This window comes from Schistocerca serialis, chromosome 12 (genome assembly GCF_023864345.2).
Source record: "Schistocerca serialis cubense isolate TAMUIC-IGC-003099 chromosome 12, iqSchSeri2.2, whole genome shotgun sequence".
Lineage (NCBI taxonomy): Eukaryota > Metazoa > Arthropoda > Insecta > Orthoptera > Acrididae > Schistocerca > Schistocerca serialis.
The window spans coordinates 29,718,286-29,736,021 of NC_064649.1; the positions used below are offsets into that span (position 1 = coordinate 29,718,286).

General features: G+C 44.3%; 1 protein-coding gene across 1 annotated transcript in view; it reads right to left on the reverse strand.

Annotated features, from left to right (window-relative positions):
- Positions 1–17,736, reverse strand: part of LOC126428384 (uncharacterized) — a 391,530-nt gene that overhangs the window by 31,333 nt on the left and 342,461 nt on the right. The window lies entirely within an intron of this gene.

Genomic DNA, 17,736 nt, shown 5'->3' on the forward strand with positions numbered 1-17,736 from the left:
CATATTCTCCTGTAACCTTTTCTTGTACTCCTTCCCTTACAACTGCATTCCAGTCGCCCATGACTATTAGATTTTCGTCCCCCTTTACATACTGCATTACCCTTTCAATATACTCATACACTTTCTCTATCTGTTCATCTTCAGCTTGCGACGTCGGCATGTATACCTGAACTATCGTTGTCGGTGTTGGTCTGCTGTCGATTCTGATTAGAACAACCCGGTCACTGAACTGTTCACAGTAACACACCCTCTGCCCTACCTTCCTATTCATAACAAATCCTACACCTGTTATACCATTTTCTGCTGCTGTTGATATTACCCGATACTCATCTGACCAGAAATCCTTGTCTTCCTTCCACTTCACTTCACTGACCTCTACTATATCTTGATTGAGCCTTTGCATTTCCCTTTTCAAATTTTCTAGTTTCCCTACCACGTTCAAGCTTCTGACATTCCACGCCCCGACTCGTAGAACGTTATCCTTTCGTTGATTATTCAATCTTTTTCTCATGGTAACCTCCCTCTTGGCAGTCCCCTCCCGGAGATCCGAATGGGGGACTATTCCGGTTTTTTTTTTTTGCCAATGGAGAGATCATCATGACACTTCTTCAATTACAGGCCACATGTCCTGTGGATACACGTTACGTGTCTTTAATGCAGTGGTCAGATGAGTACAGGGTAATAATACCAACAGCAGCAGAAGGTGGTATAACTGGAGTAGGATTCGTTACGAATAGAAAGGGCAGAGAGTGAGTCACTGAACAGTTCATTGATAGGGTGGTTCTACGCCGAATATGAAAATACAGGGAAAGTATATGACGATATTGAAAGGGTAATACAATTTGTGAAGGGAGATGAAAATCTAACAGCCATGAGCGACTGGAATGCAGTTTTAGGGGAAGGAGTAGAAGAAAACGTTACAGGAGAATACGGGCTTGGGACTAGTCATGAGGGCGGAGAAAGATTAATTGAGTTTTGTAATAAATTTCAGCAAGTAATAACGAATACTCTGTTAAAGAATCACAAGAAGAGGTGGTGTACTTGGAAAGGCCGGGTATACGGAAGATTTCAGTTAGATTACATATTATAAGGCAGACACAGGAGCAGATATAGACTCAGATCATAACGTAGTACTGATGAAGAGTAGGCTGAAGTGTAAGAGATTCGTCAGGAAGAACCAATATGAAGAGAAGGGGGATGCGGAAATACTAAGAAATGAAGAGAGATGCTTGAAGTTCTCTAAGGCTATAGATACAGCAATAAGCTCAGTAGGCAGTAAGTTAAAAAAGGAATGGACATCTTAGAAAGGGCAGACACAGAAGTTGGAAAGAAAAGCATAGGTACAAAACAGGTAACTGCGAAGAAACCATGGGTAACAGAAGCAATAGTTCAGTCAATCGATGAAACAAGGAAGTATAAAAATGTTCTGCAGAATTCAGGAATGGAGGAATACAAGTCGCTGAAACATGAAATAAATAGGAAGTGGAGGGAAACGAAGACGAAATGGCTGCATGAAAAACGTGAAGAAATTGAAAAAGAAATGATTGTCGAAAGGAGCGACTCAGTATATAGGAAAGTCAAAACAACCTTCGGTGAAATTAGAAGCAAGTGTGGTAACATTAAGAGTGAAATGGGAGTACCACTGCTAAATGCAGAGGAGCAAAAGGACTGGTGTCAAGGGCACACTGAAGGCCTCTATGAGGAGGAGAACTTTGTCTGATGTGATAGAGGTCGATATGGGAGTCGATACAGAAGAGAGAGACGATCCAGTATTAGAATCGTAATTTAAGAGAGCTCTGCAAGACTCAAGATCAAATAAGGCAGAAGGGGTAGGTAACTTTCCTCAGAATTTCTAAAGGCATTGGGGGTAGTGGGTAACAAAACGACTATTCACGTTGGTGTGTAGAATATGAGTCTAGCGACATACCTTCTGACTTTCGGAAAAATATCATCCACACAATTCCGAAGGCTGCAAGAGCTCACAAGTGCGGGAATTATCGCACTATTAGCTTCACAGCTCATGCATCCAAGTTGCTGATAAGAATAATATACAGATGAATGGAAAAAAGAACTGAAGGTGTGTTAAATGACGATCAGTTTGGTTAATGAAAGATAAAGACACCAGAAAAGGAATTGTAACGTCACGGTTGCTAATGGAAATGCGACTAAAGAAAAATAAAGACACGTTCATAGAATTTTTCGACCTGGAAAAAGCGTTCGACAATATAAAATGATGCAAGATGTTCGAAATTCTAGAAATAGAGGTAAGCTGCAGGGAAAGACGTAATAACAGTATGTACACAAACGAAGAGAGAACGATAAGATTGGAAGACCCCGAACGAAATGGTTGAATTAAAAATGGTGTAACATGGAGATTGCGTCTTTCGTCCATGAAGAAGGGATGACGGAAATAATAGAAGGATTAAAGAATTACAGTACTTTTGAATAGAATAAACACCATAGTGAGTGCAGAATATGGACTGAGAGTATATCAAAGAAAGATTACAGTAATGAGAAGTAGCAGAGGTGAGAACAGAAACGTAACAACATAATCGGTGATCTCGAAATAGATGAAGTTAAAGAATTCTACTACCTAGGCAATGAAATCACCCATGACGGACGGAGCAAGGAGGACATAAAAAGCAGACTAGCACTGGCAAAAAGGGCATTCTTGGCCAAGAGAAGTGTGCTAGTATCAAACATTTCTGAGAATGTACATTTGGAGCACAGCATTGCATGGCAATGAGACATGGATGGTAGGAAAATCGGAGCGGAAGAGAAACGAGGCAATTGAGACGTGGTGCTACTGAAGAGTGCTAAAAATTAGATGAACTGATAAGGTAAGGAATGAGGAGGTTCTGCGCAGAATCGGAGAGGAAAGGACTATGTGGAAAATACTGACAAGGACAGGATGATAGGATGTCTGTTAAGACATCAGGGAATGACTTCCATAGTACTAGAGGGAGCTGAAGAGGGCAAAAACTGTAGAAGCACTTCGTCTTCAGGCCACAAGTGGCCCATCGGGACCATCCGATCGCCGTGTCATCCTCAGTTGAGGATGGAGATAGGAGGGCGTGTGGTCAGCACACCGCTCTCCCGGTCGTTATGATGGTTTTCTTTGACCGGTGCCGCTACTATTCGGTCGAGTAGCTCCTTAATTGGCATCACGAGGCTGAGTGCACCCCGAAAAATGGCAACAGTACATGGCGGCCCGGATGGTCACCAATCCAAATGCCGGGCACGCCCGACAGCGCATAACTTCGGTGATTTCACGGGAACCGGTGTATCCACTGCCGCAAGGCCGTTGCCTCGTAGTAAATTATAATACGAATTTAATTGTTATTCAGGCTTTCCTAATGGTATTTTGAATATAGCGCTGTAAGGAAGTGAAATGCAATAGATAAACAGTTCGGACAAGGAGAGATTAGAAGTTTCTGAAACATAATGCTAAAAGAAAATGGTGGGATTACATTAGTAGATCTGGTAACAAATGCAGGGGGTGCTGAATGGAATAGGGGAGGAGTTTTTCGGTCAAGTAAAAGAAGGGATAGGTTGATGGCGCACGTTCTTTCGAGGAGTAGTTAATTTGGGTGCGAAGGTAACTTCGGAGGGTGGGAGGGGTTAGGGGTGGCGGGTAGAAAACTATAGATTCAGATCAAAGCTTCACTACAGTAAGGTGGTTTGAATGCATGTACACTGATCAGCAAAAACGTTATGACGACTGCCCACCGCGAGCTGGATGCAGCCTGGAGGCGTTGCGGGCACGAGATGTGGTAACAAAAGTAGGTAAGCGGTGCAGACACGGACGGGGGATCACCCTAGCGAAGATATGGGCTCCAAATGGGAAAATCATTGAGACAAGCGAGACAAAGGGCACATTATCATTACACAGAGCCTGTGAACGTGTATCTCGAAAACGGCGAAGCTGGTCGTATTTTCGCGTGCTGCTGTCGTGAGCATCTGCGGAAAGAGGTAGGACAGTGAAACTACAGTTAGGCGCTAAATGGTTGGACGTCCACGGCTCTTCAAAGAACGTGGGGTTCAAATGGCTCTGAGCACTATGGGACTTAACATCTGAGGTTATCAGTCCCCTAGAACTTAGAACTACTTAAACCTAACTAACCTAAGGACATCACAGACATCCATGCCCGAGGCAGGATTCGAACCTGCCACCGTAGCCGTCGCGCGGTGCCAGACTGTAGCGCCTAGAGCCGGCTTGAATGGGACCTCTGGTAGTAATCGAAGACACTGTGGCAGCTGCGAACCACCTGCAGCCCTTCATGCTCTATGCCTTCCTCGACAGCGATGTCATCTTTCAGCATCACAGTTTTTTCGTGTCTCGGAGCCAGAACCGTGCTACAGTGGTTTGAGGAGCAATATAGCGAACTCACTTTGATATCTCGGCGACCAAATTCGCCTGAAGTAAATCCTATGAAACCCATGTGGGTCGCTATCGTTCGCCGTCACCGCGTACGCAAATTAGCGGCCCGTTATTTACGCGAATTACGTGATCTGTGCGTAAAAATCTAATGCCACATACCTCCATAAACTTACCCACAAACTGAAACTTCCTGGCAGATTAAAACTGTGTGCCGGACCGAGACTCGAACTCGCGACCTTTGCCTTTCGCGGGCAAGTGCTCTACCAACTGAGCTACCCAAGCACGACTCACGCCCCGTCCTCACAGCTTTAATTCCGCCAATACCTCGTCTCCTACCTTCCAAACTTCGCAGAAGCTCTCCTGCATACCTTGCAGAACTAGCACTCCTGAAAGAAAAGATATTGCGGAGACATGGCTTAGCCACAGCATGGGGGATGTTTCTGCGAAGTTTGGAAGGTAGGACACGAGGTACTGGCGGAACTAAAGCTGTGAGGACGGGGCGTTAGTCGTGCTTGCGTTGCTCAGTTGGTAGAGCACTTGCCCGCGAAAGGCAAAGGTCCCGAGTTCGAGTCTCGGTCCGGCACACAGTTTTAATCTCCCAGGAAGTTTCATATCAGCGCACACTCCGCTGTAGAGTGAAAATCTCATTCTTACCCTCAAACTGTCGGATCCCTAATGCGCAGGATTTGTGATGTATTTCGTTCCAAAGACGGACAAAGAAACTATTAAGGGGCTCCGGAAAGGCTCAAAATCATGAAAAGTTCAATTTTTACTTTTTTGCGTTTTCTGAATCTGCAGACTATTACCTTTTAATAGATATATAATTTATTCAACTATTTTTAAATTTTTTTTGAAATGTGTTCTACATGGGCGTGACCCACTGTGGCGCTGTTAAACTGCTGTCAAATGGTGTTATTATTAATGTCCGTGTTCATCAGGTACATTTTAGTCTGCCCCATGCAATAATGGAGGTGATAAAACCTATTTTCAGAGACTTAGCAGCACCTGAACTGTTGAAAAAGAGTATTCACGGAAAAACTCAAAACCCCAATGAAAGTGTAAATAGTGTTATATGGTCGAGAATCCCCAAGACTGTATTTGTTGGAATAGAAACACTTCACTTTGGTGTGTATGATGCTGTTGCGACTTTCAATGATGGCAACATTGTAAGGTGCAAGGTATTTAGAAATATGGGAATGAAGATAGGTTCTAACATGGTACGAGCGATGCTTGCTTTAGGCAAGGAACGCCTTCGGGCTGCAGACAGGGCTGTAAAGAGTCTAGAAATACAAGCAAGAGTAAACAGGAGGAGGAACAAGAGGAAGCTGGAGGAGGAGTTCGCAGAGGATGAAGGTAATCCATCCTATGGACCTGGAATGCACTAAAAAGTTAATCCAATCTTTGTCGCTAGATTCCCAAAACTTTTATTTTCTCATAGTAATTACAAGTTTTCTAAGGCTCTTCCAAACATATTTGTTTCAAACTTTCAGTAAGTGTTACACAGTACCTTCTGCATAATATAACACAGCCTTTTTCCAAAAAACTGTATATTTTTGAATATATAAATAAAAAATTGCAAAAAAAGTTGTGAATTTTCATTACAATTGAAAAAAATAATCTTTAATAAGTGAACTAAAATTTTGTAAAATCCCTGTGTTAAGTTGTAGCCCATATTCCAATAAATAATCTGTAAAAAGTTCAACTTCCTACCTCAAATACTTTGTGAGGAAAGATGTAATTTATAAGCGTTATTTTAACATTGCAAGTATAGGGCGTTCCGGAGCCCCTTAAGCAGATGGACATAATGTTTCGGCTTATCAGTGTAGGTTGAAGTTGCTGTGCATGGATGAAGAGGTTTTCACAGCGTAGTCAGGAGAGCTGCATCGAACCAGACTAGGCCAGGCTGAAGACGGTAACAACACACGCATGTGAGGGGGAGGGGGAGGGAGGAAGTGACGTAGAAATACTGGTCTCCTCTTTCGCGTGAAACGACGACAGTTAATAGGACGGGTGGAAAAGGGAGGCGTAGGGCAGAGAGGAGAGGGATTAGGAGATAAAACGGGGAAGGAAATAAAAGCTGATTGTCCAGTAGGGAAGGACGGAGCGGGTCGTAAGAATTTTGGGGGCGGCTTAAGAGAAAGATTGCATAGCTGCGAGCGCTGGTGGGGGATTCTGGGTGAGGGGGGAGAGGGGAGGGGGAGAGTGGGTCATTGCACCGTGAATTGCACCAACTCCGTGGTATGGATGCGGAAGGGATTTAATCGAAACTGGAGGGATTTTGCTGCGGGGCAACTTCAAGTACTTCTAAGAGTACTGTTGCTGATGGTTATCTTTAATTCAGGTACGATTACTACAGACATTAATAAGGCAATACCTTGAGGTGGCGTGCAGCAAACAAATTCACATGGAGGATTTCCATTTAAGCTCTCCAAGCACTTCTGTTACACTACTGTGGCACCATACAGAGCATGTCTGAATCCGTTCCAAGTCTACTGCCACGGCCACGTGTTAAGGACTCCAAGCCCTGGAACAATACACTACAACTGGTCACAATAGGGCCATAGACACGGGCTCCCAGGTTGATGCCGTATTTCTTGACTTCCGCAAGGCGTTCGATACAGTTCCCCACAGTCGTTTAATGAACAAAGTAAGAGCATATGGACTATCAGACCAATTGTGTGATTGGATTGAGGAGTTCCTAGACAACAGAACGCAGCATGTCATTCTCAATGGAGAGAAGTCTTCCGAAGTAAGAGAGATTTCAGGTGTGCCGCGGGGGAGTGACGTAGGACCGTTGCTATTCACAGTATACATAAATGACCTTGTGGATGACATCGGAAGTTCACTGAGGCTTTTTGCGGATGATGCCGCCGTATATAGAGAGGTTGTAACAATGGAAAGTTGTACTGAAATGCAGGAGGGTCTGCAGCGAATTGACGCATGGCGCAGGGAATGGCAGTTGATTCTCAATCTAGGCAAGTGTAATGTGCTGCGAATACATAGAAAGAAAGATCCCTTATCATTTAGCTACAATATAGCAGGTCAGCAACTGGAAGCAGTTAATTCCATAAATTATCTGGGAGTAAGCATTAGGAGTGATTTAAAATGGAATGATCACATAAAGTTGATCGTCGGTAAAGCAGATGCCAGACTGAGATTCATTGGAAGAATCCTAAGGAAATTCAATCCGAAAACAAAGGAAGTAGGTTACAATACACTTGTTCACCCACTGCTTCAGTGCTGCTCACCGGTGTTGGATCCGTACCCGATAAGGTTGATAGAAGAGATAGAGAAGATCCAACGGAGAGCAGCGCGCTTCGTTACAGGATCATTTAGTAACCGCGAAAGCGTTACGGAGATGATAGATAAACTCCAGTGGAAGACTCTGCAAGAGAGACGCTCAGTAGCTCGGTACGGACTTTGTTGAAGTTTCGAGAACATACCTTCACCCAGGAGTGATGTGGTATATTGCTCCCTCCTACGTATATCTCGCGAAGAGACCATGAGGATAAAATCAGAGAGATTAGAGCCCACACAGAGGCATACCGACAATCCTCCTTTCCACGAACGATACGAGACTGGAATAGAAGGGAGAACCGATAGAGGTACTCAAGGTACACTCCGCCACACACCGTCAGGTTGCTTGCGGAGTATGGATATAGATTTAGATGTAGAATATCGTCTTGTATGCGATTTTTTTTCCACAGATGCGTTGAATTTTTCTACAACCATTCCAACAAATCTTCACTGCTCATCTCCGCCTATCGCTGATTTTTCTTTTTTGTCCCATTTCATTCCGCTTGTCAGTATTAATTCTAAACTGACTTCTTAGTTGTACTACGAAATATTGTTTGGAGATGTCTTTCAATAAACAATATATGCTTATGTGTTCGACATTGATGTTCTAATTGGGTAATATCGAGACCATTTTTTCTTCGTTATGGACATTACCTCGTGTTTTAAATGAAATGCCGTGCACATTCTCAGCAAGTCTTTTTGCACTTACTTCCTATTCTTCACTGTCAACCCGGCCGGTGTGGCCGTGCGGTTCTAAGTGCTTCAGTCTGGAACCGCGTGACCGCTACGGTCGCAGGTTCGGATCCTGCCTCGGGCATGGATGTGTGTGGTGTCCTTAGGTTAGTTAAGTTTAAGTAGTTCTAAGTTCTAGGGGACTGATGACCACAGATGTTAAGTCCCATAGTGCTCAGAGCCATTTGAACCATTTTCCATTGACAATACACAAGCGAGGAAAGCGACAGCTCGAAGCGCTGTATGTTCAACACGATGAAACTTCATTCAAGAGCGAATTTCTGGAAGCAAGATGGAGATGAAAAGGACCGCAGGAGCTAAAAATAGCTGATGAACTTGCAGGAGCTGCTTCGCGGGACAGATCTGATCGAGTTATTGCCAGCGACGGATCGCTGACGCGGCCGAGCGTAATCGCATTTCGCACCGGAAGGTTGGCAGCAGCTTGCAGCTATTAAATTATTAAATCTCTGGCCCCTCCCGCGAGGCGAAAGCCGGGCGGACGGACGACAATGGCCGCCGCTTTAGCGGATCAGCAACGAGCGACGTCTCGGCGAAAATAACCGGGCGCTCTGGGACGCCGGCGTGCAGCAGGTGGGCGGAGGAAAATAATTATTTATATTTTCGAGGGTCTGCGCCAGATCAGCGTGGGTGGCAGATTACGGGTACCCGTCGCCCACACACGCGGCGCTTTGAGGAACCCCACCAGATCGATACCTTCAACAATAAACGCGTTCCTATCGTACACACATCAAAAAAAGTTTTGCATCATCCCGGTTCCCAGAACTCCTGAAGATACACGTTGACTGTGGGTATTGCATCACACATACAGTCCCTTCGACTGTTCAAAGATGTCACTAAACCCGCCCAAAGAGGTAAACAACCATGCATGAGCAGCGAGTATTAGACGGAGGGGGTCCGACAGCCGATCAGGTCCAGTCATTCCACCAGGAAGGAGGTACACAGCTCGTGTTGTCTGTACTTCAACCACGCCTAGGCGGTCAGCTCCGCGATTCGATCGCGTCCGCCTTGTTACTTGTTGCCAGGAAGGGCTCTCAACAAGGGAAGTGTCCAAGCGTCTCGGAGTGAACGAAAGCGATGTTATTCGGACATGGAGGAGATACAGAAAGACAAGAACTGTCGATGACATGCCTCACTCAGGCCGCCCAAGGGCTGCTACTGCAGTGGATGACAGCTACCTACGGATTATGGTTCGGCGGAACCCTTACAGCGACGCCACCATGTTTAATGATGCTTTTCGTGCAGCCACAGTGTAAGTAGGGTGTTTAGGTTTTTATGTTGGTAATGCCATGTAGTGCTGTGTATGAAAATCGCTGACTGCGCTGTGTTCAGTCTGTGGCTGGCTGGACTCATTGTCCACACAGCACAGGTTACAAGAAATAGATTTCGCTTCCAGCTTTTCTGCAAAAGCCATAGCTATACTTGTGGCTTTACATTGCTCGCAGAATCTTACCTAGCAACTTTGGATTTCTTGCAGAACTTCACAGCAAAAACGTTTTAACGGATTGCACTAGCAAGCTTCAAGATATGGAGAAACCAGACCATCGCAAGGAAACTAATGGACTGATAATGGACATTGTGAAAGCCACTACGGAAGAAGATGAATCTCTGGAAGCTTGTAAAATTTATGTGACTGGAGGGACATGCTAATGTTAAATATAATGAAATAGTTTATGACTTAGTGAAGAATCCGTCTTCAAACGGTACATTTAAAAACATCTTTCTACCTCATGACTATTTAGAAGAACAAGGTGTGAGTGGGAAGGTGAAGATCAGTGATCGATACTCAAAGGGATAAATTATGGACGCCCGCCGCGGTGGTCTAGCGGTTCTAGGCGCTCAGTCCGGAACCGCGCGACTGCTACGGTCGCAGGTTCGAATCCTGCCTTGGGCATGGATGTGTGTGATGTCCTTAGGTTAGTTAGGTTTAAATAGTCCTAAGTTCTAGGGGACTGATGACCACAGATGTTAAGTCCCATAGTGCTCAGAGCCATGAATTATGGACAAATATAGCCGAACATCCTCTCGAACCTCTGGATGCACACAATTACGTGAAATAAAAAGCTTAAAAGTCCAATAATTCGCACGAGATTTTATCATGGATCACTCAGAAGCCATCTTCACGGAATAGTCGTTGGAGATAATCCTTACCGTGAATGTGATGGAGTAACAGTAGTAGGTCTCAAACACATACCAGGTGTAGAAATATGAAACCGGAATTTCCCTATAGACGGTGCTATCTGTCAGTGTAGGGCCCGTGAGACCGCGTCTGCAGCGCCATCTGCTTTCTGTAACGGCTGACGACGAATGTCAGCACACAGTAACCAGAGTTCCGTACACGGGTGTCTGTTTCAAACCAGTAAACATGTCGAGTCTTGCGCCTACGAGCTACGGTTTGCGGACACCATTGGTTTTCTGTTATTTGAAGAAAACTGCTGCAGAATCGCATAGAATGCTTGTCGAAGTTTTCGGCGAACATTCTCTTGGGAAAACACAGTTTCGAGTGGTTCATGAAAATCAGAAGTTGTTATTCTGACATGAGAAACGAAGAACGCGGGAAACCACCGAAAAAGTTAGAAGACAACGAACTGCAGGATGAACTTATTGGATGAAGATGATACTCAAACTCAAAAGGAACTCGTGGAACAATTTGAAGTGGCGCAGAAAGCGTTTCTTTTCGATTGAAAGCTATGGGAAAGGTGCAGAAAGTGGGAAAATGGGTTCCGCATGAACTGAATGAAAGCAAGCAAATCGAAAGACCACTTGTGAAATCCTACTCGCCAGATAAAAAAGAAAATCGTTTCCTCCACCGAATAGTGACAGGTGATGAAAATTGGATATATTTTGAGAGTCCTAAGCGTCTCATGAGTGAATACAGGGGAACCAAGACCAAAGACCAAATCGCTTAGAAAAGAAGACAATGCTCTGTGTTTGGTCTGATCAGAACTGTATCATCTGCTAAAATCTGGTGAAACCGTTAACACTGATCCCTGCCAACAGAAACTGATCGATTTAAATGTAGCATTACTTGAAAAACGACCGGAATATCGAGAAAGGTAACACTAAGTGATATAGCTCCATGATAATGCCCCGTCACTCACAGCAAAACGGGTCAGGGAAACGATCGAAGCGTTCGGTTGGGAAATACTTCGGCATGCGGCTTAATCCTCAGACTTGGCTCCGTCGGATTATCATCTATTTGCATCACTGGGACACGTTCTCGCAGAACAACACTTCAATTCGTATGAAAATGTACGAAAATGGCTCGCTGACTGATTCGCTTTGCGTGGCATTCACAGCCTGCCGGAGAGGCGGGAGAAATGGAGATTATTTTAAAATATTGTTCATCAGTTTCAAACGACAGACGTCTAGAATGAGATTTTCACTCTGCAGCGGAGTGTGCGCTGATATGAAACTTCCTGGCAGATTAAAACTGTGTGCCCGACCGAGACTCGAACTCGGGACCTCTGCCTTTCGCGGGCAAGTGCTCTACCATCTGAGCTACCTAAGCACGACTCACGCCCAGTCCTCACAGCTTCACTTCTGCCAGTATCTCGTCTCCTACCTTCCAAACTTTACAGAAGCTCTCCTGCGAACCTTGCAGAACTAGCACTAGGCCGTGGCTAAGCCATGTCTCCGCAATATCCTTTCTTTCAGGAGTGCTAGTCCTGCATGGTTCGCAGGAGAGCTTCCGTAAAGTTTGGAAGGTAGGAGACGAGATACTGGCAGAAGTAAAGCTGTGAGGACCGGGCGTGAGTCGTGCTTCGGTAGCTCAGATGGTAGAGCACTTGCCCGCGAAAGGCAAAGGTCCCGAGTTCGAGTCTCGGTCGGGCACACAGTTTTAATCTGCCAGGAAGTTTGACAGACGTCTAATTACTGTAACCAAATTCCAGCTTCAATATTCTACACTTGGTATATTTATCGAATGTGAACTGTATGCAACCAGCAAATTTATTTCACACGAGATTTAACTAGATCTTGTAAACAGGCGAAATCACCCAGTCCCTGTTGTAGGTTGCTTGTTATCGGCTTCAGGGGAACAACAATGGTTTCAAAATTTCCCATAATTATTGACCGAATTAAAAAATTTAAATCTTATAGTAATTTACTCAATAAGACGTTTAATCTTATGTTAAAGGTGTAACACAGTAATGCAATTATTCTAGTTAGAAATTGTATGTAGTATGTCTTGAGGGAGCGTAACTCAACGCGAGGAAGTACCCAGATTATTCATCCAGTATTTGAAAACGAGAGCGTTTAGCGAGTTGCAATAAACTTTTATAAATAATTTCAGACTTTTTAAGAAATCTTTTCTCGCTGACATCCCCCAAAAAATTATGAAAAGGGCAAACGTTCATCGCTTAAAGCATTTTCACTGTTCATGCAGTAATACTCATCAGGCATGACGTTTTAATTTATTATTTCTTTACTACTGACTATTTGCAACACAGTTTGCAGACAGTATCCAGATATATCATTGAATGGACTTGCTAAAGGATATCATTATACGACACCAAGTTCAGGAGATATGAATATGACAAACATTGAGATCCGTGAAAAACTAGCTTTTTCTTAAAACGGTACCGTTTTACACTTTGGATTTCTGTTCTTCAATTAATCGGAAATTGCTGTGAGGGGGGAGGGGAGGTGGGTTGCTTGTCATTATCTAACACGAACTAATCATTTTGCTCCCTCCCCACTCCCCCAAAATTGAATTTTTTAGGTATTGTGGATTATTCGTCTGTGTACTTTAGCCCTAATCTTGTAACGATTTTGAACATTTTGTTCGACTTAACACCGTCGAAGGCCTTCTCTGTTTTCATAAACGATATGGATTTATTCAGATTTTTCTTCAGTTCGCCTTTCATTACCGCATACAATGGCAGAATTGGTTCCTTGGTTCCTTTCCTCTTCCTAAATGCAGACCGAACTCCGTCTGGGACATTTCCTTTCTATTTTTCTGTACACTATTCCGGTCAGCAGTTCATAGACATAGGTGGTCAGCATAATCTTCCGATAACTCCACAGTACGAAACATATAAAATGTTGAGCACTATACCACTCATATTTAACGCTGGATGTGAGACATTTCTGATGTTGGCACAACGGTATACGCATGTCGCTATTCGACTGTTTCTGGCTTTTGAAGACGACAGGGAAATGTCTGGATAGGTGCAGGGGTTTTGTGGTTGTCTGTTAGGCAAGGTTTGTCACACTCGTTGAACCTGAAATGTTGGTCATGACCTGTTGTTGTTGTTGTGGTCTTCAGTCCTGAGACTGGTTTGATGCAGCTCTCCATGCTACTCTATCCTGTGCAAGCTTTTTCATCTCCCAGTACCTACTGCAACCTACATCCTTCTGAATCTGGTCATGACCTGATAATCCCAAAATAGGAATTGATAAGCAAATTTGGTCTTACATGTTTTCAACTTGAGACAGAATAGTTATAATCGAAATCAAGATGGATTGTATACAGCTATGTCAAAGCGACGTTTTGTGGCCTGCCGATAATGCTTTAGATCAAATCTGGTAGCACAAAAAAAAAAAAAAGAAAAAAAAAGAGACTGACTTGGTAACCATCGGTAAGTTTTCCTCCGTGGTTTTCCTCATACACATCACAGCTTTGGAGTCCGCATATCGGTATTATTTAAAATCATGTTTGTAACTCGGATTGATGGCCAGTGTATTTAGAGTGCATACGTATTGAATGAAGAATTTGACAGAGCGTTGAGATCCGACGAAACAAGGTAATTGTAGTAAGCGACGTTCCCTCGTTATTATTTAGAGCGTTGGGGGAACCGACCACGACTAAAGTGCTCAGCTTAACATGCGGAGTAACATGAGGTGAGGAAACACCATCACGACATCATCGCTGTTCCGAAGCAGGCAGTTGTGGACAGGAGGCAGTATTAGCGAATCCAGCACTCAGCTGCAAAATACCAGCACGCGCTGTCTACGAAGGAATGGAACTGCTGGTAGCGCTTCACCTTAGTGGCGGGGAGGGGGGGGGGGAGAGAGAGAACAATTTTGATTCCGGTTAAATACAGGAACAAACGTGGAATCGCTGATCTTACGATTTCTCTCAGAAGATTTGTTGAAGAAAGACGAGCCCTAATTTACAGTATTTTTAGATTTGGTACCATCTTTCGACAGTGTTGACTGGAACGCAATTTCTGAAGTTCTGAAGTTATCGAGTGGAGAACAGAGTTTTTTAGTTGCTAAGCAGATTAAATACTTCGAAGGAAGGCAATAGCTGAGAAGCGGGTAAGACAGAACTGTAATCTGTCAACCGTTATTCAATCGGCACATAGGTCAAGCAAAAAAGGAAACCAAGGAGTCATTTCGAAAGAGGATTACAATTTAATCAGAAGAAATAACAGGTTTTATCGTTGGCATGATTTTCTCTCAGACGGCAAAAGAAGAAGAGAAAAACGCATTTGATCATTTGAATAGAATGGATAGTTCACACTTGTGATGTTATTGGCTAAGAAAATCGACGACGACACTATTTTTAACTATGGAGCTCAAAATTCATGAGAGCATTGATTGAAGCGAACTTCATAGTTAGGAGTGGACAGCCTCCTAAAAGGAGCTTACGAGATGAGCATTGTCAAATGTAAAGCGACGGTAGTTGAATCTACTCGAGTTAAATCAGCTGACGCTTAGAGCATTAGAACAGGAAAAAGAGGCAGTAAGACTAGTAGACGAATGTTTACGTTTGGAGACGAAAGTAACTGATGACGGTAGAAATACGAGGGTGTGCGGAAAACTAGTGTGACCGAATTGTTTATCTGAAAAATCTTAAATCTTTTTTTTAATAAAACAAACGTTATTAGCATTCTACATCTTTATTTCTGAACGGAGTCACCCTGGCAATGAATTATGTCTCCCAGCGAGAGACGGGTTTGTTGATACCGTCACTGTAGAATGTTTGAATCTGATGACGGAGCCACAACCTCACCTCTGCTTGCACCGCTTCATCACTATCAAAGTCTGCCCCGATAGCTGAGTGGTCAGTGTGGCGGATTGCCGTCCTAGGGCCCGGGTTCGATTCCCGGCTGGGTCGGGGATTTGCTCCGCTCAGGGACTGGGTGTTGTGTTGTCTTCATCATCATTTCATCCCCATCCGGCGCGCAGGTCGCCCAATGTGGCGTCGAATGTAATAAGACCTGCACCAAGGCGGCCGGACCTGCCCCGCAAGGGGCCTCCCGGCCAATGACACTAAACGCGCATTTCCATTTTTCCCCCATCACTATCAAAGTGAATGTCTCAAAGTTATTCTTCAAGTTTTGGAAACAGACAAAAATTGGATGGGGCCAAGTCAGGACTGTATGGAGGGTGATCCATGACAGTGAACCCAAGGCAGCCGGCCGCGGTGGCCGAGCGGTTCTAGGCGCTTCAGACCGGAAACGCGCGACTGCTATGGTCGCAGGTTCGAATCCTGCCTCTGGCATGGATGTGTGTGATGTCCTTAGGTTAGTTAGGTTTAAGTAGTTCTAAGTTCTAGGAGACTGATGACCACAGCTGTTAAGTCTCATAGTGCTCACAGCCGTTTTGAAGCAATGCGCCACCCCACACATCCAGAATTGCTCCAGAGTGGCTCCAGGAACACTCTTCCGAGTTTAATCACTTCCGCTGGCCGTCAATCTCCACAGACATGAACATTATTGAGCATATCTGGGATGCATTGCAGCTCGCTGTTCAGAAGAGATCTCCACCCCCTCGTACTCTTATGGATTGAGAGACAGCCCTCCAGCACTACTTCAGACAGTAGTCGAGTCCATGCCACGTCGTGTTGCGGCACTTTTGCACGCTCGTGGGACCCTACAAGATGTTAGGCAGATGTACCAGATTCTTTGGCTCTTCACGGTTCGAGTAACTATGATCGCGAGTGAGTGTTAAAACTCATTTTTAAGATTAACACGGGGTTGGCAGTGTTTTTGTATCAAACAAATGCCAATATATGAAAGTTTTCACTCACTACCTTTCAATTAATCGCTCAGTTAACCTGATACTGAAAAACGTTTGTTGCACCCGTTGGATTCGTATAATGGTACTGGTTCTACTACTGCTTTTCCAGTAGAAATATGTCATTCGTTTTTAACTAGGAAGGCATAGGGAGCGGACTGCAGAAGAAGAAATCACCTCAAGTTGAGTCAAGGTTATTTATGTAGGACGAGCACGTAGAAACCGAGACGTTGCAAGTGGTCCCTGACAGAATCGCAACGAAAGCTTCAACAGCTTCGTAGTGGATTGAATACAGAAACGTGTATTTGTCGGCCTGACAATGTTGAAAATAGATGTAGTGGATGGAGTAACAGCTTTCAACGATGGTGCAATTTCTAAGATTCATGTTCTGAAAGCAATGGGTACCTAGACTATAAGTAATATCGTCTAAGCTCTAGCTCTTACTGATCGTCGGTGTGTAACTGACAGCTGCAGAAGCTGTTACCAAGGAGGCTCGGGTAAATAAAAGAATGAGAAAATAATAGTACGGAGAATAAAGAAACAGGTGACCAACAGGAAAAGCAACTGGAATCACTCAACACAGTACACTGGACCTGACGGGATACCAATTCGATTCTACACAGAGTACGCGAAAGAACTTGCCCCCCTTCTAACAGCCGTGTACCGCAAGTCTCTAGAGGAACGGAAGGTTCCAAATGATTGGAAAAGAGCACAGGTAGTCCCAGTCTTCAAGAAGGGTCGTCGAGCAGATGCGCAAAAGTATAGACCTATATCTCTGACGTCGATCTGTTGTAGAATTTTAGAACACGTTTTTTGCTCGCGTATCACGTCGTTTCTGGAGACCCAGAATCTACTCTGTAGGAATCAACATGGATTCCGGAAACAGCGATCGTGTGAGACCCAACTCGCTTTATTTGTTCATGAGACCCAGAAAATATTAGATACAGGCTCCCAGGTAGATGCCATTGTCCTTGACTTCCCGAAGGCGTTCGATACAGTTCCGCACTGTCGCCTGATAAACAAAGTAAGAGCCTGCGGAATATCAGACCAGCTGTGTGACTGGATTGAAGAGTTTTTAGCAAACAGAACCCAGCATGTTGTTCTCAATGGAGAGACGCCTACAGACGTTAAAGTAACCTCTGGCGTGCCACAGGGGAGTGTTATGGGACCATTGATTTTCACAATATATATAAATGACCTAGTAGATAGTGTCGGAAGTCCCATGCGGCTTTTCGCGGATGATGCTGTAGTATACAGAGAAGTTGCAGCATTAGAAAATTGTAGCGAAATGCAGGAAGATCTGCAGCGGATAGGCACTTGGTGCAGGGAGTGGCAACTGT